Below are 16,383 nucleotides of genomic sequence, written 5' to 3'. Positions count from 1 at the left end.
GGGTCCTGGGATTAAGCCCTGCATCGGGCTCCCTGCTCAGTGGGAAGCCTGCTTCTTTTCCCTCTGCCTGCCGCTCCCCCTGCTTGTGCTGTCTCTCTCTGTGTCAAATAAATAAATAAAATCTTAAAAAAAAAAAGATGGAAAAACAGATGCATCATTCTAATTTGAGGTTATGGACACCCACATTGGCTCCTGCTTGATCCCTGGAATGGATTATTTTCTGACCTCATAAAACAGTGTGTCTGATAGTCCTACAGTAATAGAGCTGGGAACACCATGTGTAAAATTAAATTGAAGGGTGGTTGAGACAGCTCTCATTTCCATTTTGGAGATGCTTCCATGAAAAGGAAAAGAAATTCTGAGGACATACACTGTAACTTTGCAAGACATCTGACAAAAGAGTGTTCGACTTTGTACTCTTAGACATGCACCTCTTCAACCACTCAGTACCATGAAACAGCCACTACATAACCATGGTCACACTAATAATGAAACTGCAAGTATTTTTAGACTTTTTATTATGGAAAATTTAAAACATATGTGAAAGTGCAGGGACTAGTACACTGAACCTTATGTACCCATCACTCATGGTCAGTCTTGTTTCATGTTCACTGCCATCTACCTCTGACACAGGATATTTTAAGAAAATCCCAGATAATCATATCATTTCATCCATAAATATGTCTGTAGGTATTTCTCAAAATTAAAGACTCCTGTTACCATAATACTTATTGTGGTTAACATAATCATCATAATTACTTAATGTCATAAAATACCCAGCCAGCATTCATGTGCACATTCATGCTTATGCGTGGAGGAAAGCCATCCCTACCCCACTTCCCCCCCCACACACATTTATACATGCATATCCCTCTTGTTTGAAACATGATTCAGAAAGGCTCATTAATTGTGATTGGTTGAGATGTCTCCTGAGTATCTTTTAATTTATAATTTCTTTCTCCATGTTTGTTCTTTTCTTTACAATTAATTTGTTGACAAAATTCAGTTTGTCCTATAATTTCCCACAATCTGGATAGTGCCAGTGGCATCCCCGTGGTATCTACTCATGTTTTTGTTTGTTCCCTACATTTCCTGTAAATTGGTAGTTAGATCTGGAAGCTTGATCAGATTTTTGCTTTCTTTGTTTATAAGAACACTTCTTTCAGGAGGGACATGTCTGGCCCTTGGTTAGCCACCATTGGTGATCATTGCCTGGCTCTAGGTTTTCATGAGGGGCTGAAAAATGGTGCTTATCCAATACAGTCATAACTTCCTCATCATTAGTTGAAATGGTTCTCTAAGAACAGTCCCCCCATTCAGTGGTTTGGATAATTTTGTATAGGAAATTAAGGTAAATGTTTTATTTTTTAATTTACTGGTTTTTTAAAATAAGTTGCTTTCCTTGTATACTCCAAAGATCTATCAGAACATCATCATCATCATCATCATCATCATCATCATCATCATCAACATCATCATCATCATCTCAAGGATTTAAATACAGTTTATATGTTTAAATCCACCAGTTATTATTGATCTCAGTGATCAAATGTCTCAACTTAGACCAATGGGAGCTTCTAGTTAACTCTGAATCCTTTTAACTCCACCAAAATAGTATTAGGAATGTTCCCTGTATGTTATCTGTATGATAAGGTGTTCCACATTCATCTCCTACATTTTCTGTGTTAGATGTCATATTACACATCTACAAGGTGCCTTGGTTCCTTTTAGTGGTAGATGATAGTTGGAGACAAAATCTGGGTACTGTGATTGTTTATTGCCACTGGGTCAGTCATCGTTTAGAAGACTTTTCGGTGGACAGAGCTGGGATATATGTAGTTTTATTTCAAGAAATGCTTTATGAATTTTATATTGATTTACTTCAAATTCTGGATTTCAGAGTTGTCACTTGACCTATCTTCCCTCATTAGTTCCTTTTCGCTATGTTGAAAGTGAGTTCTTTAAGGGCCCAAAAGAATCAACCATTTCCTTTATCCCACTTTTGTCACAGAATAATATTAATGCCACTGACAACAATATGACTGGCAAGTTTTAATATTTTCCACACTTGTTTTTGTCCTTAGGACCTATACCACTCAGGATATACCTCATTAGGGATATATAGTCAATTTACAGTGTTTCACAGCCACTTGGAAGTTGTTCCTCCCTTACTGTTACCATATCAGCCTGATGCACAATTAGCTCATTTGTTTCATTTTTCTTCTGCTTTTTCGGACTTTTCAAAAGTTATTTCTGTTTTAAAATTATGTGAAATATACCAGGTTCCAAGAAGGCCAATATAACAACATACATATTGAGAGGTTTAGTCTCCATAACTGTCCTAGTTACCGTATTGCCTCCTTCCCTTTAAGGGGGAAAAAACATTGTTTTAACATTATCTTGTATTTTGCTATTTAGTGTTGTTATATGCAAACATCTATCTACCATTTCTCTCTTTACACACACACACACACACACACACACATGTGCGCACATATCAGAAATGGCAGAATATTATATGCACTTACCTCTGTCTCACTTTTTCACGTTAACCTTAAATGCTGAGTACCATTCCATTTTAATATACACAGAGATACCTCATTCCATTTTTCCAGCTGCATTTTTCTCATAGCTACATTGCATGGATATTTCATAGTTTATTCAGTGGGCCCCCTTTTGGTGGGCAATTGGGCTGCTTTCAATATTTTGTTATTACAATTACTGGTTCAGTAAATAGCCTTTCCTTAATTTTGCTCATGTAATTTTTGTATATATTGCCAATTCCCCTCCATAAGAGTAGTAACATTTTGCATTCCCACTAGCAGTATCTGAGATTTTTTTCCTTACAGCTTTGCCAACAAAGTCAATTGTCAAGCTTTTGATTTTTTGCCAATTTGATGAGAAATGCTAACTCAGTGAGGTATTAATTTGCATCTGTCTTATTATAAGTGAGGTTTAGCATCCTTAATATGTTCAAGTTCCATTTGCATTTTTTTCCTGTGAAGGTCATTTCATATTTCTAGCACATTTCCTCTAAGTTAGCTGATATTTTTCCTCTCTATTTTTAAAAAAAAACCTTTAAAACATGATAAATATTAACTCTATTTATAATTTAAACTACAAATATTTTCTGCAGATTGTCATTTTATTTACTTTGCCTCTGATGTTTCTGCCATGCAATTTATTATTTACTTTTATATAATTAAATGTCCATAGCTGTTTTCTTTTGGCTTCTCAGTTTTGAGTCATAGGAAAGTTTTATTAGTCCATGGTTATGGAGAAATTTGTCTATGTATGAGACTGGATTTTATGAATAATTGACCACTTATTTTACATCCATAAACTTTAATGTGAAGAACATAATGAGAATATTATGTCTAGATCTCATTCCTGGCTATGCCACCAACTAGTTCTGTGAGTATGAATATACTACTAAAAGAAATGGAGACTTCAATAGCTTGTTCAAAATTGGGCTAACTATTAACTACCACCAGGGATTATTATCAGGATTAATTGAGAATATAAAATTCCATACATGATATTATGCAGCTATCAAAAGGAATGAGATCTTGCCATTTGCAACGACGTGGATGGAACTGGAGGGTATTATGCTGAGCGAAATAAGTCAAACAGAGAAAGACATGTATCATATGACCTCACTGATAGGAATTCTTAATCTCAGGAAACAAACTGAGGGTTGCTGGAGTGGGGGGTGGGGTGGGAGGGATGGGGTGACTTGGTGATGGACATTGGGGAGGGTATGTGCTCTGGTAAGCGCTGTGAATTGTGCAAGACTGTTGAATCTCAGATCTGTACCTCTGAAACAAATAATGCGATATATGTTAAGAAAGAAAAAAAGAAGAAGAAGAATGTAGCAGGAGGGGAAGAATGAAGGGGGGGAAATCGGAGGGGGAGAGGAACCATGGGAGACGGTGGACTCTGAGAAACAAACTGGGGGTTCTAGAGGGGAGGGGGGTGGGAGGATGGGTTGGCCTGGTGATGGGTATTGAGGAGGGCACGTTCTGCATGGAGCACTGGGTGTTATGCACAAACAATGAATCATGGAACACTATATCTAAAACTAATGATGTAATGTATGGGGATTAACATAACAATAAAAAAATTAAAAAAATAATAAAATAAAATTCCATACATGACTTCCTTGTCATAGCAGGTTCTTCAAATTATCTGTTGATTCTGAATTTCTTTTATGTATGAATTTATGGTACAGGAGAAATTATTTGGGATTGGCTCTTCCAAAGGTAAAATCATTTCTTGGCTCAAAATCTGTTACCACATTAATAATCATAGCTTATTCATTTATATAAATTAAATTTCCATTTTTCAGTTCCTTAGTAACAAAGAAGACTGTCATTTTTGGAAGGAATGAATGAGTTTCAAGTAAAGATTAAAGCAATCATTTTGTTTCAGTATCTCAGAACCATGCTCACATTCTCAAGTTTATTTTATAATGTTCTTTACAACTCAGCAATGTTCCTTCGTGCCTAACTCCTCATCAGTTTCTTCTCATGTGCCTTATGTACCACGCATTCAGGAATCCTTGATGTCCTTGGAAATCGTTCTCATCTTTAGACATTCATTTACTCCAAACCTTTCTTGAGTGCTCTTATGTACCAGGAACTCTTCTAAATCCTGGAGTTCACCAATGCTGCCGACATACTTGATTCTTGATGCTCCTTTGTTGAAATGTGCAACGTTCTCCCTCCGTTGTAGGACACTACTCAGTAATTTATAGAAAGCATCTGGCTGTTATCTCTTTTCAATCTACAATGTCTACAGTGTTCCATTGAATAAAGGCCTTTTTTAACTCAGGAGTTTTTTATATTACTTTTTTATTGAAGTATAATGTAGTGCAGAAAAGTACATAAATCAAAATTATTGAGCCAAATGAACCTTCATAGAGTTAACAAGTCTGTGTAACCAACCAGGATCAAGTCATAAGCCATTACTAACACCTGATAATCTCCCTTCATGCACATTCCAGGTGAACACTCCTTCCAAAGGTGGCCACTAACCTGAATTAAAACACCATCGATTGTTTTTGCCTCCCCCCCTTTTTTCTGAAATTTATATGAATGGAATCTTACAACATGTGCTCTTTTGTTCTTGGATTATTTTCCAGGAACATACAATGGGTTAATATTTGCTTCCAGTTTTTGACTCATAGATATTGCTGTATGAACCTTCTTGTACATTCCTTTTGTTGAATATATGAATGCACTTTTGTTGGGTATATATCTAAGAGTGGAACCGGTGAGTTATTGTGTGTGTGTTTGTATGTGGATATTCATTTTTAGAGGATAATACCAAGCAGTTTTCTAGAGTAGTTATACAAATTTATAATCTGTATGCAACAGCAGTATTATAGTTGTAGTCATATCCCAGTTAATTCATATCCTTGTCAGCACTTGGTTGTTTGTTTTTTCTTTTCCTTTCCTTTCTTTTTCTTTCTTTCTTTCTTTCTTTCTTTCTTTCTTTCTTTCTTTCTTTCTTTCTTTCTTTCTTTCTTTCTTTCTTCTTCCTTTCTTCCTTCCTTCCTTCCTTCCCCTTCCCTCCCCCCCCCTTTTCTTCCTTTCTTTTTTTAGTTTTTACTGCTCAGTTATGTCATTTTGGCTTGAACACCTTTCTTACATGTTTATGGCCATATTGGGCATTTGGCTTTATGCATGAATTCTACCAAACATTCAAAGAATAATACTGATTCTTCTTGCAGTGCCTGGGTGGCTCAGTTGGTTGAGTGTCCGACTCAGGTCATGATCTCAGGGTTGTGAGATCAAGCCCCATGTTGGGCTCCATGCTTAGTGCGGAGTCTGCATGAGATTCTTTCCTCCTCTGCTCCTTTCTCTCTCTCTCTCTCAAATAAATAATTTAAAAAAATATTAAAAAAAGAATATCATTATAAGAATACTGAATCTTCTTAAACTCTTCCCAAGAATAGCAGAAAAGAGAACATTTCCAAATTCATTTTATGAGGCCAGCATCACCCTAATACCAAAAACAGACAAAGACGTTACAAGAAAGAAAATTATAGTCCAATATCCTTGATAAGTATGCATGCAAAAATCCTCAATAAAATACTAGCAAACTGAATTCAACAATGCATTAAAAGGATCATATATCATGACCAAGTGAAATTTATCCCTGTGATGCAAGGATAGTTCAACATATGAGAAGCAATCAATGTGACACACCACATTAACAAACTGAAACAAACAAAAAAACCTGTTGAATCACAGATCTGTACCTCTGAAGCAAATAATACATTATATGTTTAAAAAAAAAAAAAGAAGAAGAAGATAGCAGGAGGGGAAGAATGAAGGGGGCAGAAATCGGAGGGGGAGACGAACCATGAGAGACTGTGGACTCTGAAAAACAAACTGAGGGTTCTAGAGGGGAGGGGGGTGGGAGGATGGGTTAGCCTGGTGATGGGTATTAAAGAGGGCACGTTCTGCATGGAGCACTGGGTGTTGTACACAAACAATGAATCATGGAACACTACATCAAAAACTAATGATGTAATGTATAGGGATTAACATAACATAATAAAAAAAACCCAAAAAAACAAAAAAACAAAAAAACCCCCTATGTGATTATCCCAATAAACACAGAAAGGGCATTTGATGATGTTGCACATCCATTCATGGCCAAAACTCTCAACAAAATAGGTAAAGAAGGAACTTAACACAATAAAGGCCATATGAAGAGCTCACTGCTAGTATTATGATCAGTGGGGAAAAATTAAAAACTTAATTTGTAAGATTTATAGAAGGGAAGGATGCCCATTCTTACCACTTCTCTTCAACATAATACTGGAAGTCCTAGGCAGAGGAATTAACCAAGAAAAAGAAAATAAAAAGCACCCAAATAGAAAGGGAGAAGTAAAACTATCTCTGTGTGTAGATGCCATGATTGTAGATGTAGAAAACCCTAAAGACTCCCAACAGAAAAGCTACTAGAATTACTAAACAAATTCAGTAAAGTTGCAAGACACAAAATCATAAAAAAATCAGTTGCATTTCTACATACAGATAATGATTTATCCAAAAAGGAAGTTAATAAAACAATCCCATTCACAATAGCAACAAAAATAAAATATTGAAGAATAAACTTACCCAAAGAGATGAAAAGCTTGTACACTGAGAATTATAAAATATTGATAGAAGAAATTAAAGAAGGCACAGATAAATGGAAAGACATCCCATATTCATGGATTGGAATAACTATTATCATTAAAATGTCCATACTACTTAATGCAGCTTGCCTTTTACTTTCTTAATTGTGTCAGTCTTTTCCATTTAAATATTCTGTATTTTCTTCTTGAAACTACATTGTCTCTTCACATTTAAATTTATAAACCATCTGGAATTGATGTATCTGGTGTGAGTATTTCTAAAATAATGGAATTTATATAAAATGAAGATTTTGTAATGGCACAATTTCCTACATATATTTAATTAACCCTTCCACTTTAATTCTCCTATTTGCACCCAGATGTGGAAGATAGTAATGAGTCTTGGAATTTATCCACACATGAGGAATGTAGCACACATTGATGATAGCATTAATGCCTTCTGCTGTTTTCTGACTCAGAAACTGCTAGATAATCATTGTTCTCAGAGTTATCAGAATAATGGTAAGTGGCATTTACTATACATTTGCATGTGCCAGGAAATGATCCAAACAATTCACAGATACTACTCTATTTAATTGTTATAACAATTCTATAAGATATGTACTATTATTCCCATTTTGCAGATGAGACATTGAGTGAATAAGTAGTTTTCACTAGTGACACATCTGGTAAGCATGACAACTGGGATATGATTGCATGATGTAAACTGAGGCTGCCACATTCCTGAGCCATTAACTACTATGCAGTATCGCTCTTTACCACAGATTGTATTGGGCCTTCACTGTAAAAAACTGATGCTTATGATCTATTAATGAGAGTATCAATAGTCTCCCTTCCTCCTACACATGGTAAATTCAAAGGATACTTTGTTTCTTCTCAATTATTTCTTTCAAGACTTCTGTTAAATAGTGGTAATCAAGTTATTCTTGGATCAGCTAATTATCCTTATTTATACAGACATATTTAAAAATTCAGAACTTTCTTTTGAGAATGTATTGACCAGTACATGCTTACTCTTGCCTCTGATATACAGTGGAGTTTGGATTAAAAGATTCCCACCATATTAATCCCAGTCTTGGCTTTAATTTTCAAAGTGATAAACATCTTGACAATATTCTGCAGAGAGAAAAATTATCTTACAAGATATGACACAGGCTTGGGATGCCTGGGTGGCTCAGTCGTTAAGCGTCTGCCTTCCGCTCAGGTCATGATCCCAGGGTCCTGGGATCGAGCCCTGCATCGGGCTCCCTGCTCTGTGGGAAGCCTGCTTCTCCCTCTCTCACTCCCCCTGCTTGTGTTCCCTCTCTCGCTGTGTCTCTCCCTGTCAAATAAATAAATAAAATCTTTAAAAAAAAAAAGATGTGATACAAGCTTTACTTTTTCATACCAAACTTCAAGAAGCCTTTAATACATATCGTTTAAGAAATAATCCTTATGTCAACTAATATTTTAAGGATTCATGCAAATATCACCTGTTTTTTACCCCCACTTTCTCTGCCCCAGCAGTAAAGTTCCCTGTTTCTCATAGTAATTTATGCACTCATTCTGTAGTACTTAAAGAGAGCTGTAGAACTTAACATACTGGATTATAGCTACTTCATTTGCCTATTCTCAAAGTCTGATTATTAAAGACCAGAGAGTTGCCACTAGACCACTAGGGTGTATAGATCCCCAGGAAAATATTTCTGAGGGGTTCTTGTTTATACAAACAATTTGCTTTAAAAATATATTATAAAACTAATGGGCCCATGTAAGTTATAGTGATTATTGACATATATTTAGAATTATGGGCAGAGCAGAGGTAGTTTGCTTGTTGTCCCACCAGGGTTGTGAAGATTCTTCCTGGTCTCCAGACACCCTCTCTCCCTATTCCAGTTAAAGAGCCAACTCTTCTTGTTTTTCACTGTCTGATATCCTTTTCTTGGCTAATTTTGTATCTCTCACCACTATAAAAAGTTAGCAAAGCTGTTATTTCTTACAGTGCCATAGCTCTTTGGGACCAGTTAATAGAGAAACAATATAGATCTTCTTGCCTCAGCAATTCCCTGATACAATTTGTTTCATGCTGACTACATTATTGTTCATGACATTGCATCATCCTTCATGCTTCCTGTGAAAACTGGCTTCCAATGACTTTCTCAAAGATTGTTACCGTGCTTTGTTGATGAACACAAAGGCAAGTCTTACTCAGGCTACACAGGAAAATGTGAAAGATGATTTGTTTTTATGTGTGTGTGTGTATGTGTGATGTGAATTTGAGCCTTTGTAAACATAGAACAACACATCTTCCAAAGAAGTCTTCTCAAAATCTTAGACTATATTCATAGTGTTTCTAGAATATCTCTTTCAATGTGATGACACTCCTGCCTTCCACACTGTACCACCTACAGGTTGGATAGGCTAAAAGCCTATGGATGGAATACGAGCAGTACCATTTGCATAAGAAATTCCCATCCTTCTGGCACAGCTCAAGAATGACCTAAGGGAGCACAAATTCACCACATTCATCTGAGGCAGGAGAGCATCAGAAAAGCCCCTTGGCAGTGTGGAGCAGGAATCTGGAAAATCCTCAGAAGAGATAGGCATGACCATCCTGAAGGAATGATTGACATAGGACATGGAGCTTTCAGAGGGCCTGGAGTTACTATCCTGGGTGTTTGCAGTAGAAGTAGGGTAGGAGATAGCCAACAGGAAAAGGTTGCCTGCCACCACCCTCATTGACTGCAGGCTATAAACTGGAAGTAGCACAGAAACCAGAATGTGGATATGCAAGAGCCAGTGACAAGCATCCACTCCACCAGGATGGCACTGTCAGGCCCAAGCAATCCCAAGCTTTGGACAGGGACTTAGACATTTTTAGCAAGAGCTATGGAGGGGTGCCTAGGTGGCTCAGTCGGTTATGTGTAGGACTCTTGATTTCGGCTCAGGTCATGATCTCAGGGTTGTGAGATCAAGCCCTGCCTTGGGTTCTGTGCTGGGTGTGGAACTTGCTTGGGATTCTCTCTCTCCCTCGCCCTCTGCCCCTCCCCACCTTGCGCTTGCATGTGCTCTTTCTCTCTCTCTAAAAACACAAAATAAATTTTTTTAAAAAGGAAGCCACTATGGATACTTTTTTAAAAAAGGAAGCCACTATACGTACATAGATGCCTTGAGGCATGGATCGAGGCAGTCCGTGCTTGCCCTGGTCTCAGAGTAGTACTGGTGACAAGAGTAGATAAATCTGTGTTCACATCTTAGATCTACAATTCACTAATTACATGAATAAGGGCAAGTTCTTTCTCTCTAAAATAAAGTTCTGTTTATAGTTTGAATGATTCTTGTGACAACCAGAAATCAGATGGAAACAAATTGAGATGGTTTATTTGGTCACCAGTAGCTGTGACTATACCATGTTTTTTTACAGTTGTCTCTCCTATCCTACCCCCACCAGAGTGTTTATGCATTTTTTCATGAGACCCAAATATGAACTGGGCTATTTCTGTTATCCTAATTGTTCTAAGGGTAGATACCTAATCCACTCTAGGCTAGTATTGTTAAGACTTTGGACATTCTCTTAATAATACTTGGTTTAGGGCAGAATCCGTGAGGACTCTTCTTTTTTTTTTTTCAAGATTTTATTTATTTCTTTGACAGAGAGAGAGAGAGAGTGCTCAGCAGGCAGGCTCCGCTGAGCAGAGAGCCTGATGCAGGGCTTGATCCTGGGACCCTGGGATCATGACCTTAGCCAAAGGCAGATGCTTAACTGACTGAGCCACCCAGGTGCCCCCCATGAGGACTCTTCTTAAGGATGTCTCACTTTTGTAGAGTTGGGGTTTGGAGAATCCCTTTTTATCTGGTGGCAAAGCTGAGGATATGTAACCCTCAAAATACTGGCAATCTTTTCCCTCAGTCCCTTAAAGAAAGCAATAAGCATATTGCCATAAAGAAGGCAATAAGCAAAATAACCACTATGAGAGATAAAGAGAGTCTTGTGGAATTTTATCCCTAATTGTCTCAAAACTTAATCCTGTTTACTAGTTATGATTCAATACATTTCCTCTTGTTGTTTAAGCTGGTTCAAATGAGATTTTTTTGTTTCATGCAAGTAAAATATATGCCCTAATATATAAAATAACTAGCATGATGCCTATTTAGGTAAACTTCCAAAAATTGGTTGTAATTATTCATAGTAGTACTGGTTGTCTGCTGAGTATTACTGTTATTATTAGTAATAGTTCTAGTAGGCATATATTTATCTATGCCTGATTATAACTGTTTGGCTGCCTTCTTCTTACTCACCCTTCCTCACACACACACTCAAGTAAAATTTTGAGTTCCATCATCTGATACCCAAACCCAGAACTCAGTGTTCAAGAGAATAGAAACTCAGTACAAAATAATTTATTATTATTATTATTATTATTTTTATTTTATTTTTATTTATTTATTTGACAGAGAGAGCGAGATCAGGAACACAAGCAGGGGGAGTGGGAGAAGGAGAAGCAGGCTTCCCGCAGAGCAGGGAGCCCAATGTGGGGCTCGATCCCAGGACCCTGGGATCATAACCTGAGTGGAAGGCAGACGCTTAATGACTGAGCCACCCAGATGCCCCAGCACAAAATAATTTAAAGTGGTTCAGGTTAAGTCTTTGAGAAACAGGAATGATGACCAAGGTTTTCCAAATATTTCATGTTTTGGCTGCTTCAAATTTCCTATTGTTATTTCATAGTGAAATTGGACCTAGTGTCTCACCATGACAGGGACCCATGGAAGATTAATTTATATTTATACAAACTTGAACATGCTACAATTAAAAAACTTTGTCAACTCCATATGGGATGGTTTATTTTTATTTTTTATTTATTTTTTAAAGATTTTATTTATTTATTTGACAGAGAGAGACACAGTGAGAGAGGGAACACAAGCAGGGGGAGTGGGAGAGGGAGAAGCAGGCTTCCCGCTGAGCAGGGAGCCCGATGTGGGTCTCGATCCCAGGACCCTAAAATCATGACCTGAGCTGAAGGCAGACACTTAATGACTGAGCCACCCAAGTGCCCCTATATGGGATGGTTTTAAAAAAAATTCTATGGTAACAAGGCTTGCCAGTATTTCTATATTTATTAACAAACTAGGTTATTAAGTGAAATTGAATTTTTATTTTTTTATTTTTATTTATTATTATTTTTTAAGATTTTATTTATTTATTTGACAGAGAGAGTGAGAGAGCACAAGCAGGGGGAACAGTAGAGGGAGAGGTAGAAGCAGGCTCCCCGCCAAGCAGGGAGCCCGATGTGGGGCTTGATCCCAGGACCCTGGGATCATGACCTGAGCCGAAGGCAGACGCTTAACCATCTGAGCCACCCAGGTGCCCCATGAAATTGAATTTTTAAAGATATAATTATTTTAGCAAACCCCTAATAAAACAACTAACTTCAGATAGTAATTCTGGGTTATACTCTTTTTACAACTGTGAAGAAACACCTTTTTTCCCCCCTCTTGCTTTGGGAGAAGATTTTTGCAGGGCTTTCTATGCAGAAACAAATTGTTTCTATGCAGAAACAAATATTAAGAAATGCTGTGATTCCTATATATTTAGGAAGATGCAGAAAAATGTCAGACTTATTCCTCTTTAATATAAACTGCCTTTTCTATCAGTGAAAATACATTTTGTCATTAAATGCAACCAGTATTTGTTTAAATCAGCTTGTAAATCTCAAATTCTGTAAACTTTTGATATATTGTCTGTCATTTATCAGGATTCAGGTGAATTGAATCCCCAAATTGTCAAAGGTTTTGTAATTAATCCTGATTGTAAGAGATAAAATTCATCATTACATGACTCTGAATCTTCCATTCATTTTCTCTTCAGTTGATCATCGAGTAGCTAAATAAAACTGCTTTCTCCTCCCCAACATTTCTACATCATCACCTGCTTACTCATTCCACTTGGCATGGAACAACTGGAACACGATATATTTTAACGCTTTCAGAAAATCTAACAAGCTATCTTCTAAAAAAATAATATTTAAAAATTTCTTTAGAGCCAAAACTTATGCTGCAGGGGACCACACATTAGCCCTTATATCATTAAGCCTCAGGGCTTTTTATCAGTTCTGTTTTTTCTCTTGCTATAGGCAGCAGGGACTCTAATTGTTTGCGTCTTAGTCAGTGGTTCTTGTGATTCTGTTTCTTTAGAAACTGGCTCTGAAGAAAAATATGGTATCCATAGCTTCCTCCTTTTTTGACTGCCCCTTAAGACAAACCTAAAGATCCCTCTGGTGAAGGAAAGGGAAGCTGGGGAATAAACCCAAGAAATAACAGCAACAAAACCAAGAGGGAATTATAGTACTTCCAATATCTCATAAAACTCTGTATTATCATGAATCTTAGATCCAGAGGCCTTTCTGAGATAGTAGCTTATGTGCAGATAGATTTTTGTAGCCAGTTTTATTCACCTAAGGACAAGACCCATAAATTGGCCCTGTTCCTTTGAACTTTTTTAGAAAAGACCACAATAGTTCTAGTCTCTATAATAATCCTTCCTACCAAGCCATGGATTATGTGGACTCCCTCTGTGTGCACTTTCCAGGTATAGTCTTTATCCCGGGAAATCCACCCAGAAGCTTAAATGGATGCTAAGGGTTTAACATTTTATCCTAATACAGGGAAAATTTTATCATTTATATGAAAGTTTCCCTAAAGTACGAACATTAAGCAAAGTGAGTGAATGGAAATTTCAGAAACAATGATAAGGGTGGAGAGAGGGCTCTATAGAAGCAGCTGAGACTTTCTTTGTCCATGGCCTGATGGATCCTTATTAATCAGTTTACGTTGTTCTTAGAATCCTCAGAATCTTTTTAAAATGTAGAGGGCACGTTCTGCATGGAGCACTGGGTGTTATACGCAAACAATGAATCATAGAACACTACATCAAAAACTAATGATGTAATGTATGGTGATTAACATAACATAATAATAACCCCCCCCCAAAAAGCTCTCAGAAAAAAAAAAAAGATGATTTATTCAGGAAAAATTAAAAAAAAATTTAAAAAATGTAGATAATGGTTTCATTGATCTGGAGTAGGAACTGAGACTCTGCAATTTTTTTAAAAATTTTATTTATTTATTTATTTTTTATTAGTATGTTATGTTAATGTTAATCACCATACATTACATCATTAGTTTTTGATGTAGTGTTGCATAATTCATTGTTTGTGCACAACACCCAGTGCTCCATGCAGAACATGCCCTCTTTAATACCCATCACCAGGCTAACCCATCCCCCCACCCCCCTCCCCTCTAGAACCCTCAGTTTGTTTCTCAGAGTCCATCGTCTCTCATGGTTCATCTCCCCCTCCGGTTCCCCCCCCTTCATTTTTCCCCTCCTGCTATCTTCTTCTTCCTTTTTTTTTTTTTTAAACATATAATGTATCATTTATTTCAGAGGTACAGGTCTGTGATTCAACAGTCTTAAACAATTCACAGCGCTCACCATAGCACATACTCTCCCCAATGTCTATCACCTAGCAACCCTATCCCTCCCACCCCCACCACTCCAGCAACCCTCAGTTTGTTTCCTGAGATTAAGAATTCCTCATATCAGTGAGGTCATATGATACATGTCTTTCTCTGATTGACTTATTTCGCTCAGCATAACACCCTCCAGTTCCATCCACGTCGTTGCAAATGGCAAGATCTCATTCCCTTTGATGGCTGCATAATATTCCATTGTATATATATACCACATCTTCTTTATCCATTCATCTGTTGATGGACATCTTGGCTCTTTCCACAGTTTGGCTATTGTGGGCATTGCTGCTATAAACATCGGGGTGCACGTACCCCTTCGGATCCCTACATTTGTATCTTTGGGGTAAATACCCAGTAGTGCAATTGCTGGATCGTATGGTAGCTCTATTTTCAACTTTTTGAGGAACCTCCATACTGTTTTCCAGGAGACTCTGCATTTCTAATAAGATCCCAGTTACTGCAAATGCTGCTGGTCTTGAGACCACAATTGGAGGAACAAGAATCAGAGAACATGGGTAGTAGGAAAGATCAGTGAACCCAAGGGTGCAGTGGGTGGCATGAGAGCCAGCCATGGTTACCTCCTCTGTGTGTTTAAAGCAAACCTCCCTTTCTGCTTCCCACATGACTGGGAAGTCTTTCTAGGAATGACTGATGAATTATCCCTTGCTGAATATAATTTAGTGGGTGAGGTCACTTCTTATCAAGATGCTATGGAGAATATTCATTTAATCGGATGAGGAAAAAAACAGTCCTCCCCCCACACTATTTTTTAAAAATAATGTGACTGCTAATGATTTAAAAGTTTTGAACTAACCTTAAAAATGGATCTAAGCAATGTAATAACCTAAAACAAAGTTTTTCCCCTTAAATTAGCAAAAATTGATTTTGCCACATAGACCTAAACTGAACCAAGTTGAGACTGTTTTGTTTTGTTTTCCTTTATTTTGCTTAGTGTGAGTATTGATGTCCCTTGCTGCCGAAATAGTAATGCGTGTGGTTATGGAGTGCTGCTCTGTCCACAAAAGGGTATTTATTGCTTAACAGCTGGCATGTGCCTTCATATTTCTTTTATAAATTTGAAAAATTCTAAATTCTGAAAACCATCTGCACTCAAGGGATTTCATAAGAGAGTAACATCTGTGTCAAATGTGTATAAAAATGAAACGCCCTAACTGCCCAGTTTAAGGTCTCTAGGACCCTCATTTTAACACAGTTCATGAACTTACCTAAATATGTATATGTATGTTAGTTTGTCTTGGCTACAAGAAGGAATCCTGGCCTCCTAAACTAGCTGTTCCAAAATAAATTTGGAAAAAATAATGTTTTACATTACAAAATTTAAAGATGCTAAACGAGAGAATTTGCAGTTATGTTGGTGAAAATGATATGGGTGTAGACTGAACCTATTCCCAGCGAATATCAATCACTGTTGTCCCTGCAGCAAGTATTGGTCTCCACTTGACATTCGTCAATATTTAACTACTCATTTAATAGGGTTTGATATTTGTCTCTACAGTAATCAATACTTATTTAATATTTAAAGAAGGAGCAAAAGAAGTAAAAGAGCACATTGCAAAAGATTCTTTTGCTTCTCATCTATTCCCACCTCCCATGAAGTTGTTGGCCTTTAATTAAGTTTTCCATAATTATTAATTTTTAAATTTAATCTCATGATTTTTAAATCGTTGAATTTTCCAAACCTCTTGTCCTGTTTGGGATTT

This window comes from Halichoerus grypus, chromosome 2 (assembly GCF_964656455.1).
Source record: "Halichoerus grypus chromosome 2, mHalGry1.hap1.1, whole genome shotgun sequence".
Lineage (NCBI taxonomy): Eukaryota > Metazoa > Chordata > Mammalia > Carnivora > Phocidae > Halichoerus > Halichoerus grypus.
Note: the sequence above shows the minus strand (reverse complement) of the source record.